Below are 25,949 nucleotides of genomic sequence, written 5' to 3'. Positions count from 1 at the left end.
AGAGAAGGGTTTCGGCACAGTTTATATACAGTTCAGATAATATCAAAGCGGTAAAAGACAACATTTAGTACGTTATTCTAAAAACATGTAATAAAGATCAGATAATAAAGCCAAATATAACAATTATTCTAAGCTCGAATTCTTGAACCCTGAACCAAAGGTTCTGGGTTCGAATCCCCAGTAGAGTCGCCAGAGCTGTCACACCTCCTTTTTGCGCGCCCGCCCCGAAGGGTTGAATGCACGAGGGAGTTTTTTCCAATTTAAGTGACAATATTCGAAATGGGATTATTTAATTCAGAGTCGCCACTTGGGAAAGGTTTGGCTTTTGGTGTCCCAAGTCACCGGTTTATCTTAAATCCCAAATTGAGGAAAATATTTGACTTTCCAAATGAAGTCTGCGAACCAAAAATTCTAAGTAAGGAATTCTGTTGACCCGAGGGAAGGTGTTAGGCACCCTCGAATCCCGTGGTTCTAGCACGGTCGCTTAAATTGTTATAATGGCTAAATATCTGATTTAATACATGTTATTACTTATGTACTTTCATTAAGTTTAAAACCGCTTTTATTATTATTTATTTTTTATGGAATTGCAACGTTGTAAAAATGCATTTCGAACCATGTCACAATCAATGCGCCCATGGTTGTTAATATATTCCGACTCCGTTGAGATTTGGATTTGGGTCACATAAATGCGCACCCAAATTTAAGAAGGTAAGATTATTAAAATGCACGCCTGAAGTAATTATCGTATTATTATTTCTGGGTAAGGCCGTGGAATTTTGCTAAACGGCTCATCCCGAAGTCTAAGTAATTTTAATTAAACATTTATCGAGGGCCTCGCAATTTGTGCATTTTATTTGGTGAGGCTCAACTCATTTATTTTATCAGGATAATCCTAAAGTGCCTACATTTTCTATTAAAATTGTCTCTATAAAAATGAAAGAGAAAAGGTCTTAATTTATTTACATGCTTGAGTTGTTATAGTTGAGTTTCGAATATGATTCGTAAATTCTGAAAAATGATACAAGCAAGGCAGTCCGTTGCCAATACGGGCACAGACCCAACGCGTTGCCAATACGGGCACAGGCTCACGTATTACTACCTAATTATATTATACTAGGCATGTTCTCAGTTTGTCAAATTAAAAAAAACTTGGCAATCTAATTTTAATCCTAAAACAATTACATGCTGGAATTAACCAATATTATTTAACTAAACAATTTTCTTACAAGTTCCGAAATGGTCTATTCGTTTGATTTTTAACTTAGACGGAGTTACTACACCATTTATTTATTTTTAAGCAATATATAGATAGTTCATCCGTTAAGCTATCGTTGGATGTTCCACTATATATACATTAAATAGCTACATGATTCCGATTTTTGTAAGCTAAATAATTTATATATACAAATAAAATTAAGAATATAATTCAAAATAAATTTAGAACTTCAATTCTTCATTTTTCGTATTCATGCTTCCTGTTTAATTTTACAATAATCAGCGTGTCAGTTGTGTACCTGATATTGGAAGCAAAAGAAAAGTGAGAGATCAGCAGAAATTCAGTAGCATACAACAACAGCAATCCCAGCAACTAGTAACAACCAGCGACGAGAAACTTAGTGACAGATTTTAAAATCAAGACAAAATCCAGAAACAACAACAACCAACGGACAGAAGCAAAGGGAAACTTTTTAGATTTTTGAAAGACTAGTTAGTGTTTAACCCTTAATTTCTCAATCCGTATCTCAGAATATTTGGACTGTATATCAGGTGTATATTCTTCTTCTTTTGAATTTCCAGAATGTTTTTCTTTTTGTTTTTCTAAAGTCTTAGTATTTTTTTTTCGGAATTTTCTCTCTTAAATTTTTCTTCTCCTAAATCTGATTCAAGACCTCTCTATATATCCTCCAACCCATAAATCTTTTAATCAATTAAAATCAACCCATTTTCTCTACCAAAACCATTATCTTCCCACTCATCCCCATTACATTAAATAAACATATCACACCACCCCATTATATTTTGTCCCCCATGCCTAACATAAATAAATACAAGATTCCCCCACTAAATTTTGTCTTGTCCCCCCTTTATTTTAAACAACTATATCACAACCCACCCCATTTCATTTTGTCCCCCATGCTTCACATAAAAAATTACAAAATGTACAATTCCTAATTTACCCCTCCGACCTTACTGAAATTACCAAACTACCCCTGAACGTACTGCAAATTACCAAACTACCCATCAGCTATAACACATCAATTAATCAAACTTATCCAAAATATAGACAATATGATTAATTTCTAACAATGTTCAAACAACAAATTTCATGAACATGATTTCTTCAATATTTTAACAACAAATCACATGAACATGATTTCAACAACAAATCACATGAACACAAATTGAACAACAAAGAACAACTAAAATTTGATTGAACAATATTTTAGCAACAAACAATCCTATTTTCGGATTCAACAACAACAAACAAGTATATTTAGATTTCTAAATTCAATAATATTGAACTTAAAATTAACTACTCTAAACAACATTACAACAAATAATTCTTATGTTAAACTTTAAACAAGATTATGAGACCAATTCAAGAAATAATCATAAATGATAAACAAGAAATCAAACTATACAAAATTCGAATTCAAGATCATCCAAACAAAGTATGAACATGAATGAATCTATTTTTTTTAAAAACAACAAACATGACGGATTTAAATGACTCAAACCAACATACTTCCCTATTACAACTAAATTCTTTTAGGCAAATAACAAAACCAAACCTAAGAAGAAACAATTATGAATTTAAACTTGAACTTAACAATATTAACAATTTCTAAAAAAAAAATACATAGAACACATGAAACAAATTAATTAAACTTCAATTTGTATCTAACCAACATTAAACTAACAAGTTTTTAACTAAACAATAAACAAGAACGATAAAACAAACATGAAACAAACTGAAAAATTAATTAATCAAAGTTCCATTTGAATCTGAAAATTTAATCAACAAAACATATGAACAAACTAGAAAATTATTTCAACGACGAACAAACAAAACAAGAATCGAATCATTTAACGATTTTGGATCCGAAAAATATCAAACAAAAATATGGACAAAAATAAAACTTAGAACAACTAACCGTAAATGACCAACGACGAACATCGAACGAACTCTAAATGAAACCAACGAAACATTGACATAACGAAGAAGACGAAGCAAGAGCCGAAGCAGGAACGTGAAGCAGCAGCGCCGGCAGCAGCAACAGCGACCCAGCTCCGGCGAACCAGCAACGGTAGCAGCAGCACGATGGAGGGAACAGAAACAACTGCCACGACTAGGCAGCCATGGGTTACGAGCAGCAGCAGCATGACAGGGGAGAGTGTGCTCGTGTGAGTGTGTTGATGCGGCTGTGTATGTGTGTGTTGATGAAGAGCTTGGAGGTGAGGAGGTGACGAAGACGAAGAAGAAGGTAAAGTAGTAGCTACAACGCTGCGTTATGCACGCGACGAGGATGAAGAAGACGATGGGTTCTTGGAAGATCTCAACACAAAGTTAACATCTTTACAAGAAAGTGAAGTGGGTGGTCGTTGGAGCAGGAGGATGACGATGGTGGACTGCTAGTCGTAAGGTGGTGGTTTGGGTGTTGAGGATGGAGGGGCAGCCATTGATGCTAGGGAGGGGAGCTTGAGGAAGAAGAAGGAGAATAAGGGGGGGGGGGGGCGGATGGTTTAGGCATTTTTAGGGTTTTCTTCCTTTTTTTTTGTTTTGTGTTGCTTGTAAGATAATAGGGGTGTTGGGTTATGGACTGGGTCGACCCAGTTCGAAATGGACTGGGTCATAGGGAAGGTTGGGCCATTTTTTGGGCCTGTGGCTTGAAATCGAAGAAGAGGCCCAATTCCGACTTTCTTTATATTTTTTGCTCTCTTTTCTTCTTTTATTTTTTCTAAAACTAAATTATAAAAAATACTTAACTTATTATTAAGACTAAATTAAGTTATAAAAGAGCAAATTAACTCCCAATAACAATTATCGCACAATTAAGTAATAATTAAGCATAAAATTGTATATTTGGACATTAAATGCTAAAAATGCAAACGATGCCTATTTTTGTAATTTTTATTTTTTTGTAAAACAAATTTAATTATTAACAATTGTAGAACTAAATCCTACATGCAAAATGCGACATATTTTTGTATTATTTTATTAATTTAGCAAATAAACATGCATAGACAAACATACAAATAGTTACACAAAATATCACAAAAATTGCACACCAAGAAAAATTATTTTATTTTTGAATTTTTTGGGAGTAATTCTTATATAGGGCAAAAATCACGTGCTTACAATGTAATCTTGATATGCTTTGTTTACTGTTTCGTAAATACTACATTCATCTTAATTGTGGTGAGCTACTTTCATTAGTCTGTTTATTCACTCCAATATCCCGAATTCTTTGTTTAAGTGTTGTATTAGGGGTTGGGGATTCTGTTGTGTATAGTTATGAAATAGATAGATTTGGGTCGAGCTAATGCGAAACGGCAGAATTGAGAAGTTCGGAAAATTGATAGAACGTCGTAGTTGCCTATTTTTAAATTAATTTCCTAAAATCCGGGTGTGCATTTCGTGTGACCCGGTTCTAATTTCCAACAAGGTTAAATAGAACATGTCATTACCCGCGGGAGCATTTCATGTAGCATGGATTGCAATATGTTTTAAATAACCTTGAATTAATTTCTTAAATAAAAGCAGTTTTAAAGTTAAAATGCACATAGGTTTAAAAGTGTATTAAAATCAGATAATAGACCAATAATAATAGTTGACTGACCGTGCTAAAACTACAGAATTTGGGAATGCCTAACACCTTCTCCCGGGTTAACAGAATTCCTTACCCAGATTTTTGTGTTTCGCAGACTGTAAAACAGAGTCAATCTTTCCTCGATTCGGGATTTAAATCGGTGACCTGGGACACCATAAATTATCCCAAGTGGCGACTTTGAATCTAATATATATATATTCCGTTTGTCACTTAAATTGAAAAAAACTCTCTTATACACTCTCTCGGGGTGTAGTAAGAAGGAGGTGTGACAGCTCTGGCGACTCTGCTGGGGATTAAACCCAGAATCTCTAGTTCAGGGTTCAAGAATTCAAGCTTAGAATAATTGTTATGTTTGGCTTTATTTATTGTCTAGTTTTGTTACATGTTTGGGCCTAATGTGTTAAATGTTGTTTTTTACCGCTTTGATACTATTTGAACTGTATATAAACTGCTACAAAACCCGTCTCTTCTCATTTCGGGGATGTGCACGTTGGCGTGACTCCTCTTCTGTTAGTGTCATACCTTAAATTAGGAAGAGGCTCGGACAAGTTACAAAGCTGGGTGGCCTTTTGGTTCCCGGTATGTAGCCCCCCCGGCTTGAGTTGTCCGCTCGGGTACACAAGTCTAGAACAGCATACCCAGGTTTTGAACTTAGAATAACTCAGCGTCATGCCGGATCCCTAGTAGGAACGCTTGTTTGCATCATATGCATTTGACTTTGGGGACTCAACACAGGGGTTGGGTCCGTCTAGGACAAGTGTACCCCAAAATAAAAGACCATCTTGATGCATCCTATTTGCTACATCTTGCATTTCTTTAAGGGTAAAAGGGTCATTTGGCAGACTGATAGTAGCTGAGGGCAATTGAAAAAGAAAAAAAATAAAAAGAGGGTGAAGTGTGAAAAATAAAGCAAGTAGAGCCAGATTATGTTTTTTGTCACATTTTTGTTAAGGAAAAAAAACATGAAAATTCAAAAAAAGATTTTGCACTTTTTCATCATTTTCCGAAAATCAAAAAAAAAAGAGAAAAAAGAAAATCCAAAAATAGTTTACATTTTTCATCATTTTTTTTCAAAAAAAAGGGACAAAAATATATTTTTCTCTTAATTAGTTGTTTTTTTATTATTTCTTGACCGTATCCAATCTACGCGAACTACGCATATATGATTCTCATATTTCGGGGCGTGATACGTAGGAAACCCACATAGGGTCCGGTCTTCCTAGTTAGTTTAGGTAATTGGCTTCGCGGGGTCTTAGCAAAATGTTGCATTTTTAGCCACTTTTAGCCACATAGGTTAATCTTAGAAAAATAGTTACAATCATGTCTTACATTCGTCCAATAAGAAGGGTTATTATCTCACATAGAGTTCTAGGTCTTTAACTTTATGTGGTCTTAATTTTATCATACAGGTGTGGATCTGCTTACCGAAGTTTGGGCATGACAGACACCCCGTGACCATCCAATCAGGATCGCTCATTCAGGAGTTGCTTAAGGAGATTTGTTTTAATATTTTTATGTTTTGAGTGTGTTCTTCATTTTATGTCGTCTTTTACTTTCTAGTTTTGTACAGTAATGTTGAGTCTTTTGTTATGGTACTTTCTACTTTATATTTGAAAAAGTGTGATGTAACTCAAAAAAAAAAGGGTTTCGCGTTTTATATTTATGTTAGAAGTTTTCTTTAGAATATTAATTCTTTTAAAGTGGTTTTCCTTTTGGAAATTAATATCTAGAACTTAAAATAAAAATTGCTTTTATATTTCCTTTAGTACATTAAGACTAAAAATTCAAAAAAAAGAAAACTTTCTTTTAGTACCTCTTTAAAAGGTTTTCTTTAAGGTATTAATTCCAAAAATCCAAAAAACATTTCTTTTAAGGTGCTTCTTTGGGAAATTAATGAAAAATGAAAAACATTTATTTTCATTAGAACTTTAGGATATTTTACATAGAAGAAATAAAAATATACTTTATCTTTTATTTATCTTTAAAGTTTCTTCTTTAGGTAATCAAGCTGAAATCCAAAAATATTTTTATCTTATTTATTTCTCGTTTCGAAATCTTTCTTCAGGGACATCAAATGAAAATTGAAATATTTTTTCTTTGGTTTATTGTTTTGACTTCCTTCCTAAAAGAAGAATCGAAAAATATTTTTCTCTTGTAGGGTTTTCCCTTAATAATTTCCCATAGAGTGTTTCAAAAAGAAAAAAATATATGCTCGTTAAGTTTGAGTTTAAAATAAGTTATAGAACATTAGTTCTAGAAAATTCAAAAAAAAAGTTTTACTTCCTTTATTTCTCTTTTCTCTTCGGATTGGTCATTAAGGTAAAAAAGAGAGTAAGAAATAAAAAAGAGAACGTTAGTTTATTCCCGATCTTCTCGAACTATGCAAAGATCTTATTCATGCGGTGTCATGATACGTAGGCAACCTACATAGGATTCGATCGAGTCATTTTTTTATTTACTAAAAGAAAAAAAAGAGAGAAAAAAATGATGAAAAAAACAAAAAAAAAGGAGATGAAATCATGGGATGTGAGAAATGAGAGGGAAGAAAAGAGCGATAATCAGAAAGAAAAAAAAAAGAAGGAAAATGAGCGAGCTAAGAAGTGCGAGAAAAGAGAAGATTCAAATGGGCAAATTGGGATGATGCCAAGTGACCTTGTGACCCTCGAAGTCATTATGAAACCGTTAATTGTTGCTAGGTGCATTGCACGAAATGTGATATTTTTAGCTGTTAAATGCCCTAACGCTAATATGATGACTTCATTTTGTTCCTCTTTGTTCTCCTGATTATAGCAGAAGGGTGGTTGGTTTGTGGTTCTTAAGGTAACTCGTCCATACAACACAAGGTCAAAGGGCAGGATAGCCATGGTTAGCAAAAACTTGGGCACAAGAGTTGTTGACCCGTCAAGGGAGTTTGTGGAGTCGGAGTCTGAATTGAAAGAGGAGGTCCAAAGGGTGAAGCAGCAGATGGCAGAAATGTATCAGTCTTGGATCAGGGGCATCCTCCACCTTCATTCCCCACTAACTACACTGAAAACCCTGCAACTATCCCACCACTATCACTAATCTAGATTCCCACTGCTGCTGATATCTCCCCATGATCTTTTCACACTCTACCCGCCAAAACCACCTCATATCCCGCTCCTTTGGCCACTTATGCTCTTGCAGCTCCTCCACCATCTATTTTTCCTCGATCCTCTAACGAGATTGTGTTCAAAGTCCCCGATGCCCAACACTGTGCTCCAGAACCAACTTTCAAAGTCTCGGATCCATATTCTCACATTCCTCATTTTGAACCTCCCGGTGAAACTGAAAAGCCTTCTAAGACAGTGGAGCAAGATGAGATATCCAGGAAGGTAAAAATCTTAGAACAGTCCTTAAGAAACATGCAAGGGATAGGGAGCCAGATGAGTATGGCTTACAAAGACTTGTGCTTGTTTCCTGACATCCAACTGCCTGCTCGTTTAATGATGCTGAAGTTTGATTTGTATGACAGACATGGAGATACCGTGGACCATTTGAGAGGTTACTTAGTAAGATGAGAGGCGCCGATGGGAAGGACAAATTATTGATGGCATATTTCAGTCAGAGTCTGAGTGGGGCAGCTCTGGAGTGGTACACCCACCAAGATGCTAGCAGGTAGTACACATGGGATGATATGGCTCAGGCCTTTGTCAGGCACTTTTAGTACAATATAGAAATTGTCCCGGATCGCATGTCCCTCACCAAGATGGAAAAGAAGCCTAATGAAAGCTTTAGGGAATATGGACTCAAATGGAGAGAGCAAGCTGCCAGAGTCAATCCCCCGATGGAAGAAAAAGAGATGGTCGATTACTTTCTCCAAGCTTAAGAGCCAACTTAATATGGGCATTTGATCTCGGCTGTGGGTAGGCCTTTTAATGATGTGGTAAAAATGGGAGAAATGGTAGAAGATGGGTTGAAGTCGAGCAAGATCATGAGCTATTCTGCTTTAAAAACAACAACACAAGCAATTCAGAATGACACAGGAAGCTTGCTGGGTCAGAAGGAACACGATGATGTTGCCATGGTTGTTTTAGAGTCATGACATGGACCAAAGGGACCGCCTCACCAATATACCCAGCCTCAACTCTAACCCCAAACCTATCCCCTAGCTCCACATAATCCACCTCAGTATTATCCTTCGAACAATGTCCGGTCATCTGTCTAACCACCAGGTCGCTCCTTATGGCGAGCACCATTACCGAATAATGTATTCTTGCCTTCCCAACATTTTCGAGCACCCAACAACCCTAGGAAACAGGAGCAGGGAAGAGAACAAAGACAAAAAAATAGTTTCACGCCAATTGGGGAGTCCTACACAAGTTTTTTTGAAAAGTTAAAACATTCTGGCCTGATTGAGCCGCTCCTCGGCTATACTCCAGACCCATATGCAAAAGGCTTTGATCCTACTGTACAATGCATGTACAATTCTAATGTCCAAGGGCATATCATTGAATATTGTCGTTCTTTGAAAAGGAAAATAGAAAGAATGATTCAAGAAGGGGTAATTGTGATCAATAACAATGATAGGGAGCGTGCGAATCCTCTTGGGAACTTGCTGACTGAAGTTAATGATATTGAAGTTGTTAATGGTTTTGGCAATGTTGATGCGGAACCCAGGGGCTAAGATGCTGTGCTTGGTAATTGGAAAGACGCTCCATATCTTGGCTAGCCGGAGAGGAGTCTTGGTCCGGATTATTTTTAGGGTTGTAATCCGGATATTGTCTTGTGATTCAAACCCTTCTATCCTTTTATTTTGCCTAGTTTGTTTTTTCGTAATAACTCTTTTAGTGTTGTCTAGGTTTTTCCCAGGGTTGTAACCCCAATTTATTTTACTTGTTTTGTTGTTCATACTCTTTCACCATCTGTCTAATGTAATTTTTTGTTTTTTGTTATATCTAGTCATTTTTTGTTTAGTTCTCTTTTCTTTTTATAGTTCCTTTATGGCTGGCTCTAGTGACATGACATGCACGCTTAATTCCAAGCCTGGTCTTAAAGTTAGTTTAATCATAAAGCAAGAAACAATTTTGAAGATGATAGGGACATTTGAGGGAAATAAGTAATGGAATTTTGAGATCACTTCAAGCCCGAATTGTGTGAAACTGGGGAAGATAAACCATAAATAAACACTATTGAAATGCATCCTGCTGCATCAGGTTGAAGCTAAAGGCAAGTTTGCCCCAAATTGGCAGGGGTCGTTCGTGGTAACGAGAGTGTTGTCCAGTGGTGCTTTGTATTTAACAGATGTAGAAGTCAAATGTGTGGATATGGTTATCAATTCTGATACAGTCAAAAGATATTATATATAATTTCTTTGGTTTGTTAATTGTATTGTTTGTATTTGGCATGCTTTGAAGATTGGAAAGGTGAAGGCATTTTATTTTGCTATCTAAACACTTTATCCTTTGTCACCCCTTTGAGCCTTATTTATTTTCTTTCATATCCCTCTTTTGGAATCAGAAGCAGAGTTTATAAATATGATACAGAAAAAAGGGAGAGATAAGAAAAAAAAAGAGAAAAAGACAAAGAAAAAATGGAAAAAGAGTAAAGAAAAGAAAAGAAAAGGAAAAAGAGAGAAAAATACAAAAACGAAGCAATTCCTATGTCATGAATTACGTTCGACCTGATTCCTTTTAAGGATACGTAGGCAGCCTCACGGTTCGGTCCCATCAAAATAAAATTCAAAAGTCCCAAGCAAAGAAACTGGGGCAGAAGTTGTGGTTGTTGTAAGAGATCTGATTCCAAAAGTTGTAATTTTGAGCCCTTTTAAGCTGTTTTTGAGCCTTTATCCTTTCTTTCTAATCCCATCCAAACGCCCACATTACGGTCCAAAGAAAGACCTTCCAATCAATCTTTGAGTAGTGCCAAGGCAAGCGAGTTAGAGGTATGATTCACATCGTGGGCAATCAGAGGAAATAAGAAGAAAAGAACAAAATGAGAGAGTCTTATTGGTGAAAACCTTCACAGGCACCATAAGACGATGGTGAGTTGAGAGAAAGAACAAAATGAGAGAGGCTTGATGGTGAAAACCCTTCAGGCACTACAAGTCGAATAAGGATCGTGAATCAGATAGGATAATCAGAGCATTGAAGTCCAGTTTCATGGCAAAAAGGTACAACAAGAGTCGAGCATTAGATTTACTTGACAGACTAGGCCACTTAATCCAAAGGTACATGTCATGGTCACTAGAGTTGGTATCCACATCTGATAAGTTTCTACTTGGTAGTTTTATTGTGAGGAATCATATCTTTCCATTGTCCTTTGCTCTGTTCATTTTGTCTTGTTTACTTCTTCCTGTTGAGTCTGTTTGGTCATAACAAGTGAGAAATGACTTCAAAATTTGCCACCAACTTTCCATTTGCACAAAGCGAAGTCTGGCTAGCACATCAAAGAAACATAAGTGAGGAAAGAACAGTATGCACACTAAGTTGGTAACAATCAACATGCTTTGGGATTTATGTGAAATGCAAAAGTTGGGTAAATGTCAATTCATGCGCAATGCAATAGATAGAGGGTATTAGGTTTAAACGGAGCAGAGGTATTTTCCGTGATAAGGGTGACAGAGAAATTATTTAGTCAATAAGCAAGCAATGTGTTTCAAGGTGAAATAAAAGTTATCTTGGCAAGTGAAGGAGCAATCGCCCTCAAAGTCAAGGCCACAAACCAACCACCATATTTAAACTCACAAGTTTTCTTTGTCTAAAATAGGGATGAAATCTATATTCATATCAAAGCTTGGAAGCTTGAATTTTTCAGGTGTAATGCCCCAATTCTACTTACGCAAAGGCTATTGAGAAGATCACACATCACTCCTAGGAGAAACACTTCCTAGTCTGGGTTTTCAAGTTATATTTTGTTGTAGGAGACGCACTTCCTAAATTGATATTTTACCCCTAGGAGACGCACTTCCTAGTTTGGATCATATAAGTTTGAGTAAGTGAGGTTTTGCCCTTAGGAGACGCACTTCCTAGCCTGGGTCTTTCAAGTTATGTTTTGTTTTAGGAGACACACTTCCTACATTGAGTTTTTCGCTAGGAGACACACTTCCTAGTCTTGGTCATTTAAATTCAACCCTAGGAGACGCACGTCCTAGTTGGAGTTATTGAGATTTTACCACTAGGAGACACACTTCCTATTTGGTTCATTTAAGTTCATTCCTAGGAGACGCACTTCCTAGTTTGAGTCATTGATGTTTCACCCCTAGGAGACGCACTTCCTAGTCTAGATCTTTCAAGTTATATTTTGTTTTAGGAGACGCACTTCCTAAATTGAGTGTTCATTCATAGGAAACGCACTTCCTAGTTTGAGTCATTGAAGTTTCACCAATAGGAGACGCAATTCCTAAAGTGAGAGTTCATTCATAGGAGACGCAGTTCCTAGTTTGAGTCATTGAAGTTTTACCCATGTGAGACACATTTCCTAGTCTAGGTCTTTCAGACTATATTTTGTTTTAGGAGACACATTTCCTAAATTGAGTTTCACCTCTAGGAGACGCACTTCCTAGTCTGGGTCTTTCAAGATACACTTTCAGGAAATGCACTTCCTAAATTGATATTTTACCACTAGGAGATGCATTTCTTAAATTGAGTTTCACCCATAGGAGACGCACTTCCTAAATTGAGAGTTCATTCGTAGGAGACGTACTGCCTAGTTTGAGTCAGTTATGTTCTACCCGTTAGGAGACGCACTTCCTAGTTAGGGCCTTTCGAGTTATATTTTGTTGTAAGAGACGCACTTCCTAAATTGAGATTTTACCCCTAGGAGACACACTTTCTGGTTTTGGTTCATACAAGTTTTACCCGTAGGAGACACACTTCCTAGTTTGGTTCATTAGGTTTTATTTTAGCATATGCGTTTGCTAGTCAAAGTTTTGGGTTTTACTCATAGGAGACACACATCCTGGTCTAGTCATTAGTTTACTCTCATCATTGCATCAATAGTATAAGTGGTTTACAATATTTCTAACAACTCACAAATCTTCCTAGTGCAAACTAGGGCAGAAAATTTTGTTTGTTTTGATGAAATCAGGCACCCACCTGGAGAACAAAGGAAGGACGACACAAGTTCAAAAAAAAGCAGATCAAGTTCGGCAATCAAGCACCCCTCCGGAGAGCGAGGGAAGACAGTTCAAAGGAAAAACAGTCTCAAGAGGAAGTAGTTCAAGTTCAGCAATCAGGAGCCACCTGGAGAACAAAGGGAAAACAATTCAAGTTTTAAGGACAAGCTGTGCAATTGTTGAAAATCAGGCACCCAGCTGGAGAACCAAAGGTAAAGCAGCAAGGTTCAAAGGAATTCAGCAATTAGGAGCCCACCTGGAGAACAAAGGGAAGCAGTTCAAGTTTCAAGGGAAAGTAACAAGGTTCAAAGGAGTTCAGCAATCAGGAGCCCACCTGAAGAACAAAGGGAAAGAAGCAAGTTTCGAAGGAAGACAGGTCGAGTATTGGCAATCAGGCTCCTACCTGGAGAATAAAAGAATTCAATTGAGAATACAATTCAAGTTAGCAACAAAAGAAGCTCGAGGCAAGAATACGAGTCAACAGTCTGAGGTGATCAACAAAAGTTAGTCACAAGAAAGAAAGAAAAAAGAGACAGGCAAGAAGTTAATCCAAATGCAGAAGTTGATGAAAGATGTGGGTTGCTCAAGACATGGCCGAGGTCACAAGCACTGCATGCCTAGTCTTGATCCGAAAAGCTGAAGAAGGATGAACTAGCACCTACAAATAGCAAGCGTCAAGGTTCAAATCTATGGTCTGCATGAAGAACCACTCAAGACTCAAGATCAAGCTTCAGAAGACTTATAGATAGGAATCTTGTAACTCGTAGTTGATAGGATTAGCTAGTCTTTTCAGGTTTTGATTTTTGATGTAATATCAAGACCGCGGACCGGAACCTCGGCGGAATGACACCTCAACCAGCTCTCCACCTCGGTAGACCCCATTATCTCACTCATCTCTGAACTACACGTGGCCTGGTTCCTTTATAGCCAAGGATATGTAGGCAGCTCAAATACCAGGGCTCAGTCACATTCCCCTTTCTCTTAGTTTTGGTCTCCTTAAATAAGGGTCGGGTCAAAAAACCTGTCTAGTCATTCTTTGTCCGAAAACTCTTCGCGTTTCCAATAAAAGTGGGGCAGCTGTAGACATATGATTTTTGACCCTCCCCAAAAATTTTCATATTTTAGCGCATAAATATTTAATTTAGGCCTAATATAGCTATTTCAACTAATTTTTACAAGAAAACGAAAATTACAAAAAAAAATAGTTTCATTAATGTTTTGTATTCCTTTTTAATCTTGAAAAATATCAAAAATAGTTTTGTTTTAACGGTCAGTCTTATTTTAATTGTTATGCTTACGTAGGATTAATTATTAAATGAGATCGTATTTTCAGTCTTGTTCGCGAGGAAAGAATGAAACTTGGGCTCGAGCAACCCATTTTTTAGGCCTAATTTTTGGACCTAGCCCATAATTCCCAAGCCCATAATCCCTAGGCCCATACCTCTAACCTAAAAAAAACCTATAAAGCAAATAAGATTCTAGACCTAGAGGACGAGTCAGCCGTTCCCATCAGAGGTGACAAACCTAAATCCCTAAAAATGAGCTAAAAATACAAAAAAGATAAGCCTGGACTCTAAGACAAAAAGCTGACTAACGTTGAGTAGCGCAGTTCAAGAGCAAAAAACGACCCACCTCTGACTTTGTCGTCTCTTTCACACCTCCAATGTCTTCTTCTTATGCCATTAGAGACACCAAACAAATAGTTGTTGTCGCTAGGCCTCCGTTCACCGTGAAGCTACCATCTCCAGCGAAGCTTACCTCACAAACGACCAGCCAACACTAACAAAACAGCCGCATCAGTCCCCCTTCCAGTCCAGATCGAGCACGTACACATAGGGAGGGAACCATAGTGAAAATGAACTAAGTATCTCATCTCTAATACACATAGAGGAAACGGACGAACAAAAATAGTGGAAGGATTCACACTCCTTGCCGTAGGTCTAGCTTGTGCGTTCGCTAGTGGCGAGATGGAGTTTTGTCTTAGCAGAGGTTGGTTTGAGTTCGTCTCTGTTCGTCGAGTTTCGATTTCCGATCGTTATTTTGTGTTTTCAATTTAAGGTCTGAGCTTCAATTCTTTCATTTACATGTTCTGTTTCTGTTATTTTACGATTCTTTGTTTATGAAGTCTTCGCTATTGTTAATTGCTATTTCCCTTTAGTTTCATATACATGGTCTTGATGACATGAATTTGGAGTTGCTAGTATGAATACTTTGAAAAAGTATGTTCTATTTAGCTTCTTGTTAAAATTTTCTCATAAATGCATCTATGGTAATCTTGATAGGCTTTGTTTACTATTTTGTAAATACTACATTCATCTTAATTGTGGTGAGCTACTTTCATTAGTCTGTTTATTCACTCCAATATCCCGAATTCTTTGTTTAAGTGTTGTATTAGGGGTTGGGGATTCTATTGTATAAAGTTATGAGATAGGTAGATTTGGGTCAAGCTAATGCGAAATGGCAGAAACGAGAAGTTCGAAAAATTGATAGAAAGTCGTAGTTGCCTATTTTCAAATTAATTTCCTAAAATCCGGATGTGCATTTCATGTGACCCGGTTTCCAACAACGTTAAATAGAACGTGTCGTTAACCGCGGGTGCATTTCTTGTAGCGTGGCTTGCGATATATTTTAAATAACCTTTAATTAATTCCTTAAATAAAGCGGTTTTAAAGTTATAACGCACATAGGTTTAAAAGTGTATTAAAATCAGATAATAGGCCAATAATAATAGTTGACCGACCATGCTAAAACCACGAAATTCGAGAATGCCTAACACCTTCTCCTGGGTTAACAGAATTCCTTACCCGAATTTTTATATTTCGCGGACTGTAAAACAGAGTCAATCTTTCCTCAATTCGGGATTTAAATCGGTGACTTGGGACACCATAAATTATCTTATGTGGCGACTCTAAATTTAATATATATATATATATATATATATATATATAATCACGTTTCGATTGCCATTTAAATTGAAAAAAACTCCCTTATACACTCTCTCGGGGTGTAGTAAAAAGGAGGTGTGACACCAGTTAAGGAAGCAAAAGCAGAAAGTAAATTAAGCAAGATTCCACAGTCTAGTCTTGGCTTTCAGCCGGCTAGACAAGCAATGAGCACAAGTTGCAGAAAGAGAGATGAGAGAAAGTTTGTGTGTGTGTTGTTGAACTGTCGTTCCTTGTCTGAGAGGTAGAACAAGAGTGTATATATAGGAGTCGAATAGTGTAAGTAAATAAGGCAAGACTGGTAAATATTGTAAAATAAGGTAAGGAAGTAATCAAGTAATCAATCAAGCTTGATAGGGGACAGAAATTAGGGAGTTATACATATAAATAACTCTGATTCAACTTTTAAAAAGGAAAGAAATGAGTTTATCAATCAATTAGGGTTAGAACCCTTAAATCAAGTAATCAATTTCACACATAAGGCAACACGGGTAATCAGAGACCAATCAAGGGTCAATTAATCTATCAATAGGCAAGAGACGTAAATTAAGAACCTAAGGATTAAGGGAAACAAACAAAAATCAGTAAATTACGCTAGTAAACAAATGAAACCCTAGATAATTAGGCTAATCAGTCAATTATTCAAACAATAACGGACAAGAGTTTGAAATCAAACAATGCATAGTCAGTCAATTGAACCAGAAACATAATCATGCGAGAAAGATTAAACAAAACATAAGGATCTCAGAAAACATTTTGCGAAGCCAAAACATTAATTTAAAAAAAATACCTGAAGTTGATTAATAGTGGGAAAATCAGAGGATCTTAAAGAAAACAGCCATGGAAACTTGAAACACTTCAAATATGCAGAGATTCTGACAACAAATAACAAGAAAACAGATACTCTTCATAACACAGTGCTAAAAATCGGTTAACAGTACAGAAATAAGAGAATCTTAAAGAAAAATTCAGTGATGAACTCAGAATCGTTCCAGATCTACGAAGATCTAGACACATTCAAGTCTAAACATTAACGTTTTGAAGAAAAAGGAAAGGGTAAAGAGAATCTGTCCTTGAACCAGAGATTTGCACCGTAAAATATTGATAGAAAAAACACTCACAGACCATAGGCGGACGAAAAGATCTGGACTATATCTCTTCGATATCTTTCCATAGGATCCCAAGAACTAGCAACTAGGAGATAGGGAGACAAGTAGAAGTCTCAAACAGCCATGGAAATCCATGGATCGAATAGGAATCAAAGGGATTGGGGCTGGTTTTGGATGGTGGCGGCTAGGGTTAGGATTAGGTCGTAGAGAGACGGAGAGGATTAAGGATTCTTAGGCGGCTTTTTGGTAAGAATGAATTAGGTTAGGGGGTCATTCAGGTTAAAAATGGTAAGAGTAAATGGTGGTCGTTGATCTCTGTGATCAACGGCCAGGATTGAAAGGTTTTGAGGCCGACTTTTAATTCGATTTGGGCCTGGTCTTAGTGGGTTAGGCAGTTGGGGTTGAATTAGGCTAGGTCCGAAATAAAAAGGGCCATCTATTAAATACCCATTTAATTGATAAAAATAATTTTTAAAATAATTAACAGCTTACAAAAAATAATTTTCATGTATATAAATGCTTCAAAATAATTACTCAATATCTTAAAAATATAATGAGCTACTTTCCAGTAAAATAATGTAATAATGCATGCATGGGCTATAATTACAAAGTTATTGCAATTGTAACCCAAAATGTAAAACGTGGCTATTTGTGCAATAATTTGAGCCTAATATAAATACAAATTGCAATATTAAGCCGTGAAATTGTTATAAAGTCCTTTGTGATGCAATTTTTACTTATTTATATAAATTAATACTGGGATAAATTAATTAAAAATCCCTAAAAACGTAGAAATTATGGAAAAATATCAATTGATGTTAATGCATAGTTTTGAAGGTATTCATGCATTTGGAAAAATTGAGTATCAACAAGCAGAACCATCTAATTCTATTACATTGTGGAATGATCTAGCAAGGAAAATTTTAGAAAGGTTTTTCCCTTAAGGCAAAACTGCAAAGATCATAAGTGAGATAGTCCAGTCGAAAAAAGAGAAAACATGTGACATTTAATGAGAGACCTGCCGCTACAGAATCAAAATCAGAAAATCAAAGGAGTTAGAGAAGCTATCTGAAGAGGCAGTGGCTGAGCAGCCGCCACTATTAGTTGTGAGGGCACCACCTCCGTTCCCTCAAAGATTGCTGAAAGTGAAGGATAATACCGCGTAAAAAATGTTTCTTGATATTTTGAAGCAGGTGCAAATCAATATTCTACTGGTAGACATCTGGCAAGAACTGCCCAAATATGCAAAATACATCAAGGACATAGTAGCAAATAAATGGAGGTTGGCCAAATTCGAGACCATGGCACTCACTAAGGAATATAGCTCTAGAATCCAAAGCAGGCTACCTAAGAAATTGAAGGATCCGAGTAGTTTCACTATCCAAATCTCGATTGGTAAGCAGTCGGGCAAGCTTTATGTGATCTTGGAGCCAGCATCAATCTGATGCCTCTATCTGTGTTCAGATAGTTGTGTTTGGGTGAGCCGCACCCAGCAACAGTAATCTTATAGTTGGCTGATTACTCCCTTGTGCATCCGGAAGGTGTGATTGAATATGTGTTAGTTCAAGTGGGTTTTTTCATATTATCGGCTAATTTTATTATCTTGGACTACGATCCTGATCAGGAAGTCCCATTTATTTTGGGGCGTTCGTTCTTAGCCATGGGCCGAGCTATTATTTATCATTGCAAAGGAAAGATGACTATGAGAGTAGATGATCAAGTGGATGTATTTAATGTGTACAAAGCACTCAGATTTCTAGCCCACTATGAAGAGCTATCTATGATGCCTGTAGTGGAAAGCAATGCTACATCATTGGTGCCTTATATGAGCCCCATAAATCATCTTAAATGAGCTTTAATTGGGAATGAATAAGATAGTGAAGATAAGATGATGGCTGAAATTGAGCAAGTACTTTACATGTCATGAAATTATGTCCATGGGTTTGGGAAGTTTGAGGAATTGGGAAAGCTTGTTAGTCTGACCCTTCCTAAGCCATCTATTGAGGAAGCTCCAAAGCTAGAATTAAAGCCCCTTCCAGCACATCTGCTCTATACTTATTTGGGAAACTCTGAAATATTGTCAGTAATTATCTCGTCTAGCCTGACTAATGTACAAGAAAAAAAATTGCCCAGAGTACTTAGCGAGCATAAAAAGGCTGTAGGGTAGACAATTGCGGACATCAAAGGAATCAGTCCATCGTTTTGCATGCATAAAATCTTTCTGGAAGATAAATATCGCCCAAGTGTTGAACAACAAAGGATATTAAATCTGATCATGAAAAAAGTCATGAATAAGGAAGTAATTAAGTGGCTTGATGCAAGTATCATCTTTCCAATCTCTGACAGCAATTGGGTAAGCCCAGTGCAATGTGTGCCTAAAAAGGGAGGGATGACTGTGGTTGAGAATAAAAAAAATAAGCTAATTCCTACTCGCACTGTGATGGGGTGGAGAGTTTGCATTGATTACAGAAGGTTCAACAAAGCAACCCGCAAGTACTACTTCCCACTCCCATTCATTGACAAAATGTTAGACAGATTGGAAAGGCATAAATATTATTGCTTCCTTGATGGTTATTCGGGATACAACCAGATCGTCATATGCCCAGAGGATCTGGAGAATACCACTTACTTGTCCTTATGGCACTTTCGCCTTCAAGTGAATGCCATTTGGTCTGTGTAATGCACCAACCATTTTCCAGAGATGCATGATGGCTATTTTCAGCAATATGGTAGAAAAATTTGTGGAAGTTTTTATGAATGAATTTTTAATTTTTAGGTCGTCTTATAACGATTGTTTGAAGAATTTGAGCAAGGTGTTGGCCTGTTGTGAAGAAAACAATCAGCTATTAAATTGGAAAAGTGCCATTTTATGGTGCAGGAAGACATCGTGTTTGTTCATAGTGTCTAGGAGCGGCATTGAAGTTGATAAAAAGAAGGTGGAGGCGATTAAAAAATTACCTCCACCCATTTTTGTGAAGGCTGTCTGGAGTTTCTTGGGACACGCGGGATTCTATCGGCGCTTTATTAAAGATTTTTTTAAAATTGCTATAGCTTTGTGCAGGTTGCTTGAAAAAAGTGTGACTTTTAATTTTGATGACTCCTGCCTGAAAGCATTTGAAGAGCTCAAAAAGAAGCTGGCTGCCCCCATCATTGCGGCACTATATTGGTCCTTAACATTTGAACTTATGTGTGAAGCAAGTGACGATGCTATTGGGTAAGTTCTAGGCCAGAGGAAGGAAAAAATATTTTATTCCATCTACCAGGCGAGTAAGACTCTTGATGATGCGCAACTGAATTACACCACCACTGAAAAGGAGTTGTTAGCCGTGATGTGAACCTTTGAAAAATTTCGGGCATACTTGGTGGGAACAAAATCATAGTCTATACCGATCATGCAGCAATTAGGTATATATTTATGAAAAAGGAATCTAAGGCTAGATTGATGCGTAGGGTTTTGTTGTTGCGGGAATTTGATGTGGAAATACGAGATCAAAAGGGCACAAATAACCAAGTAGCTGACCATCTATCAAGATTGGAAATCACGACCAGGGTGTCCAAATTAAACTAGTGTTGTATGATTGTCACACGTCACCATATGGGGGCCATCATGAAGGTGATAGAACAGCTGCACGGGTATTACAATCTAGTTTCTTTTGGCCAACATTATTCAAGGATGCCCATGCATTTGTTAAGAAGTGTGACCAGTGCCAGCGAATAAGAACAATCACAAAGAGGCATGAGATGCCTTTGAATAACATCCTGGAGGTCGAGATTTTTTATGTATGGGGGATAGATTTTATGGGACCATTCCCATTGTCCATAGGAAACAAATAAATTTTGCTAGCAGTTGACTACGTGTCAAAATAGGTATAGGCGATCGCATTTCCAATAAATGAGGCCATGGTGGTAGCTGTGTTTGTGAAAAAGAACATATTTTCGAGGTTTGGGACTCCACGTGCTTTGATTAGTGATGAAGGGACACACTTTTTCAATCGGCTGTTGAATAACCTTCTAGATAAATATGGAGTCCGCCATAGAGTTGCGAGGGCATGTCATCCTCAAACTAGTGGACAAGCTAAGGTGTGTAATAGAGAATAAAGTAAATCTTAGAGAAGATGGCTAGTGTGAATAGAAATGATTGGGCTGCAAAGTTAGATAATGCTTTGTGGGCATATAGAACTGCATTCAAAACACCAATTGGGGCGTCGCCATATAAGCATGTTTATAGGAAGGCATGTCAATTTATCTGTTGAACTTGAACACAAAGCGTATTGTGCCATTAAGAAGCTGAATATGGACCTTGAAGCCGCGAGCGATTCAAGATGCACTCTTATGAAAATGCTAAGCTTTACTAAGAAAAGACAAAAAGATGGCATGACAAACATATCAAGCCGCATCGCTACAAGCCAGGGCAAAAGGTATTATTGTACAATTCTAGGCTAAGGCTATTTCTAGGGAAGTTAAAGTCGATATGGTCAGGTCCATTTGAGGTGGTGAGAGTATGGTGCAATTGAGTTGCGAGCTTTAAATGGTGAAAGATTTTTTTTGGTGAATGGTCACAGAGTCAAGAACTATTGGGGAGGAATAATTGATCGTGAGAAGACCAAGGTTGTACTCATTGATCAGTAAGTTAGATCCTGCGTCGTGCCGCGACATTAAATCAGGCGCTTATTGGGAGACAACCCAACTTTACTACTTTTTTTGTATTTTTATTTTTATCTTATTATTGTTGTAGTGTTGTTTTTATTTTGTAGGATTACAAGCATAGGAAGCAAAACTATTGGATGAGTGCAAAAGCGAAGTAGATGGTGAGAACTAAGTGTGGGGTGCCCTCACAAAGGACCATATCCGGGGGAAGTCTGAGTACCCGTGAGCCATTATTTCTTCGGCTTTTGGCCTACCAGGAAGTCTTTTACCCTCTTGTTATTTATAGTGTGCATTGAAGACATTACAAATTTTAAGTGTGGGGTGAGCAGATTGTCTGGGTGATCTTCTGTGCGATCTTAGCTTAGGTGTAGTACTCGTTCTTAGTGTAGTAGTTTTATAGTGTGTAGTGAGGACATTGCACAATTTTAAGTGTGGGGTGAGGGGATTGTTTGGGTGATTTTCTATGCGATCTTAGCTTAGTTGTAGTACTCGTTCTTAGTGTAGTAGTTTTTGGTAAAGAAAACTAAAAAAATGAAAAAGAAGAAAAAAACTTAGAAAATTAGAATTTTTCCCGATGGTGGATCTCCTAGATAGTTTTCTTGAGGAATTTAAGTCTAAAGAAAAAAAGGACAAAAAGATTTTCTTTGTATGTAGTGTAGAAATTACCCCTTGATTTTTCTTTGTTCCGCGGTTCTTTTCCAAGTATTTTTGTTTGAACCGGGTGTAGTCAGTTTTATTTTTTAGGAATAAGAACCATTGTGCTATGAATTGAATTGAAGAAATATCTCTTGACTTTATTATAACTTGAGAATAGTGAGTACTTTTGTTGTGATGCTTAGGTGCAATTTTTGACTCTTGTATAAGTACCTTAAATTGCATGATCTTAATTGTGCTTAAGTGCTTTGACTAGAGTGTCTTGATGAATCCAATCCTGAGTGAGTCATGTGCCACGTGTGTGTGAAGTTTGTGTGTTATTCTGTGCATTGCATTTGATGTCTAAAACTTGCCCCATGTGTTCAGTCCTAGAAGTGATATAGGTATTTCTTTGTTGAGCCATATATATGTGTGTGTGTGTATATATATATATATATATAGTTTATCCGACTAATTGTTATGTAATGTAGTTAACCCCTTTGAGCCTATAATCTTGTTTCTTTGGCTACCACGTTACAAGCCTTACCCATTTGTTTGAATTAACCACCTATTTGAACCTTTTCACCTCTCTTGAGCACATAAATTGTTATGAACTTTGTAAAAGTTAAAGTGTGGGATGGTTGATTTGACTTTTCAGTGGAACTAATGAAATAATGAGAAAGGTGCACTGTTTTGAAAAAGTAAGAGCCACTTGAATTGAAAAAGAAAGAAAAATAGTTGTATTGTTGCGAAAAATATTTCTTGATAGTGGTAACTCTTGATGTTATTGTGCTTAAAGAAATATGGAGTTAATATACATTAATGTGAAGGTTGAGTTATGGATTGACATAAGTACGGGGTTTGAATGTTAAAATGTACGTATTAAAGTGCTTAGGGGGGTGTAGTCACTCTTATATCCAAATGTATCCTATCCGTCCCACAACTTACATTACAACCAATTAAATTCCTATTGGGTCCTAGACTGAATGAGTTCGATTAGTAGAGTAGTACACAACGAGCAAGCCTATGATGCATCTCTTGTGGCATATGAATGTTATTTCTGAGAGTGAGTAAATTCTTTCTATCTTGAGTTCCTAATTATGCTTAAATTTTATTGTGTGTGGAACTACTATTTTATTTTTGTATGGTTGTATGAGGGAACTTGATTCATGAAGGAAAGGTAATGTCATTGACCTCTAAGTTAGAGTAAGTGGGTGATTTATGACTAATGCGTGATACTTGTGAGTCAAATCTTGAGGTGAAGATGTTACACTCTTGTGCTTAGTCTATTTTAAAGATTATTAGTGTGAGGAGTTAGGAGAATTGTTTAATAAGGTCGTGCCTATATAGAGTGTAGTTTGGTTGCTCGAGGACAAGCAAGAGCTTAAGTGTGGAGTAGTGATGTTTGGCTAAAATTCCATGTTTTTGCATGTAATTTGCCTTGCATTATGCCTTGATCTCGATAACTTTAGTGTGAATATTTGTGACTCAAGCTTAATAATGGTATTTATGTGAGTAGGAGTAAATTCAAAGTGATTTGGGGAGTTTGCATGCAACTTGAAGTAAAAAAGGGAAGAATTTAGAGGAAGTATAAGTTTGGTGCCCAGGTTGGTACAAAGTGATTTGGGGAGTTTGCATGTAAACTGACTTCAAAAAGGGAAGAATTTGGAGGAAGTATTAGTTTGGTGCCCAGGTTGGCGCTAGGCACCAACCAAAATGCCGTTGAGAGCATGCAAAAATATTCACTGTCGAGGTTGGCGCTAGGCACCAACAAAAATGCCAAAGACAAAAGACCAAAAAGTTTGCCGTCCTGGTTGGCGTCAGGCGCCAAACGAGATGTGAAAAGGAGGATTTTGTCCTAATTCGTATGGAACTTAGTGATTTCAACCCTACACGTGCCCAACATGTATAAAAGAGGTTCTAAACCTATTTTTGGAGTTTTAGACACTCTTTGGAGGCAAGAGCAAGACAAGGAACACTCGGGAGCAAGGATTCCCAGTTTTTTTCTTCATCTTTCTTAGTAGTTTCAATTATTGAACACTCGTGCATTGGATTGGATATTATTATTAGTGGCTAAAACCCATAGTTATAGGGTTGTAACTTAGCCATGAATATTTTTGTTTAACGTTGACTTAACCCTTATTACAATTCACCAATACAGGTTGTTTCTTTAATTCTGAGATTAATTGCTTAATTATCTGTCCAACAGTTAGATTTATTTACTATCTATGCTATGATTGGGAAAGCCATGTTTAGATTAGAGAAGAATTGAAGCGAACATGATCTTAATTCTGAGGGGGCCGTATTTGTGGTTAGGATAGGAATATACCTAGTCACCGTGCTTAATTAAATATCAAAATCTTAATGCATTCTTAATAGATTGATTTCATAGGAATATAGGAGTTAATCTATTTTGAATAGGCGAGTAGTACTTCAGGAGAAGGCTATGACAACAATTGTTCGATTAATTAGCAATTATGAGTGAATTGTATGAAAGGGAGAGCTAACTAGAACACAATAGGATTGGTGAATCGATCACAACCCTGGAATATTTATCTTTACTGAATACACAACAATCATTTTGCTGCTTGATAATTTAGTTACTACTTATAATTATTGTTTAGTATGATCACACTCTTGAACTCGAATTTGGCTCGACTGTAACAATCTTGGTGAATTTAATAGGTAGTTGGTACAAGTCTATATGAGTTTGACACTCGACTTATCATTTTATTACTTGTACAACCATGTATACTTGCGTGTGAGTTTTGGAGCAACATATACCACAAAAGCATCGCTTAGCCAAAGGAAAAACATGAAGAAAATGTCAAATTATCAAGCTCGCAGAAAGAATAGGAAGTAAAGTGTTGAAGAACCTATTGAAAACTCCCATGAGCTTTTAGGTTAAGGCCATAGATTTAGTCATGTGAAAGTATACCAGTACCTGTAAACCTTCTATCAAGAAAGCAGTTATAAAAATGTTGTACATGAATATTTGATTGAAGGTTCAAAAATACAACTTCTTTGAATACTTCATATTTCATATTATTGCACCAATATGAAGGTGAAACATCATCTTTATGAGTGGTGTTAATATAAAAGGGCCTTTTTTTATATAAAAAACCATCTGTGCATATTAAAGACGTGGTCTTTAAATCATTTTTGGCTGCAAGTATAAGCTCAAAGGTGTATTATGCAACAAAATGATATTAATGTCAACATCCTAAGAATAGGGAAGGGAAAACTTCCCAAAAATCACTTTGGAGCAAAATCAAAAAAAGTTTCAACAAACACCAACAAAAGTCACTTCTAAGACAAAGGGTAAGAAAAAACTAAGGAGCATCATCAGTTGGGGTAGAAGGATCAACTTGAGAAGACGAATGTTGGGCATCTGCTTGACCGGGAGCGAGTCCATCTCCATCACCTTTGGAGCTTTCATCCTCGGGTGTTGAGAAGATTTAACGTTATTGATTTTTCTCAATTTCTTCTTTAGATTTGTTTATTTTAGCATTACGGTCAAAACCCTCCTGGTTAGCTTCGGTAAAAGTCTCGGGATGGGTATTCAAAAAATCCCAGCTAACATCAAGTGTTAGCTTGTCTTTAAGAGCTTCATAATCTTTTTCTAGTTATTCAATCTCAACCCTCAAGTCTTCTTTCTCAGCTTCCGCAGCTTCATGGGATGCCTTCAAAGGTTCAAGAGAGCCCTCGG

The sequence above is a fragment of the Nicotiana tabacum genome, chromosome 18 (assembly GCF_000715075.1).
Source record: "Nicotiana tabacum cultivar K326 chromosome 18, ASM71507v2, whole genome shotgun sequence".
Lineage (NCBI taxonomy): Eukaryota > Viridiplantae > Streptophyta > Magnoliopsida > Solanales > Solanaceae > Nicotiana > Nicotiana tabacum.
Note: the sequence above shows the minus strand (reverse complement) of the source record.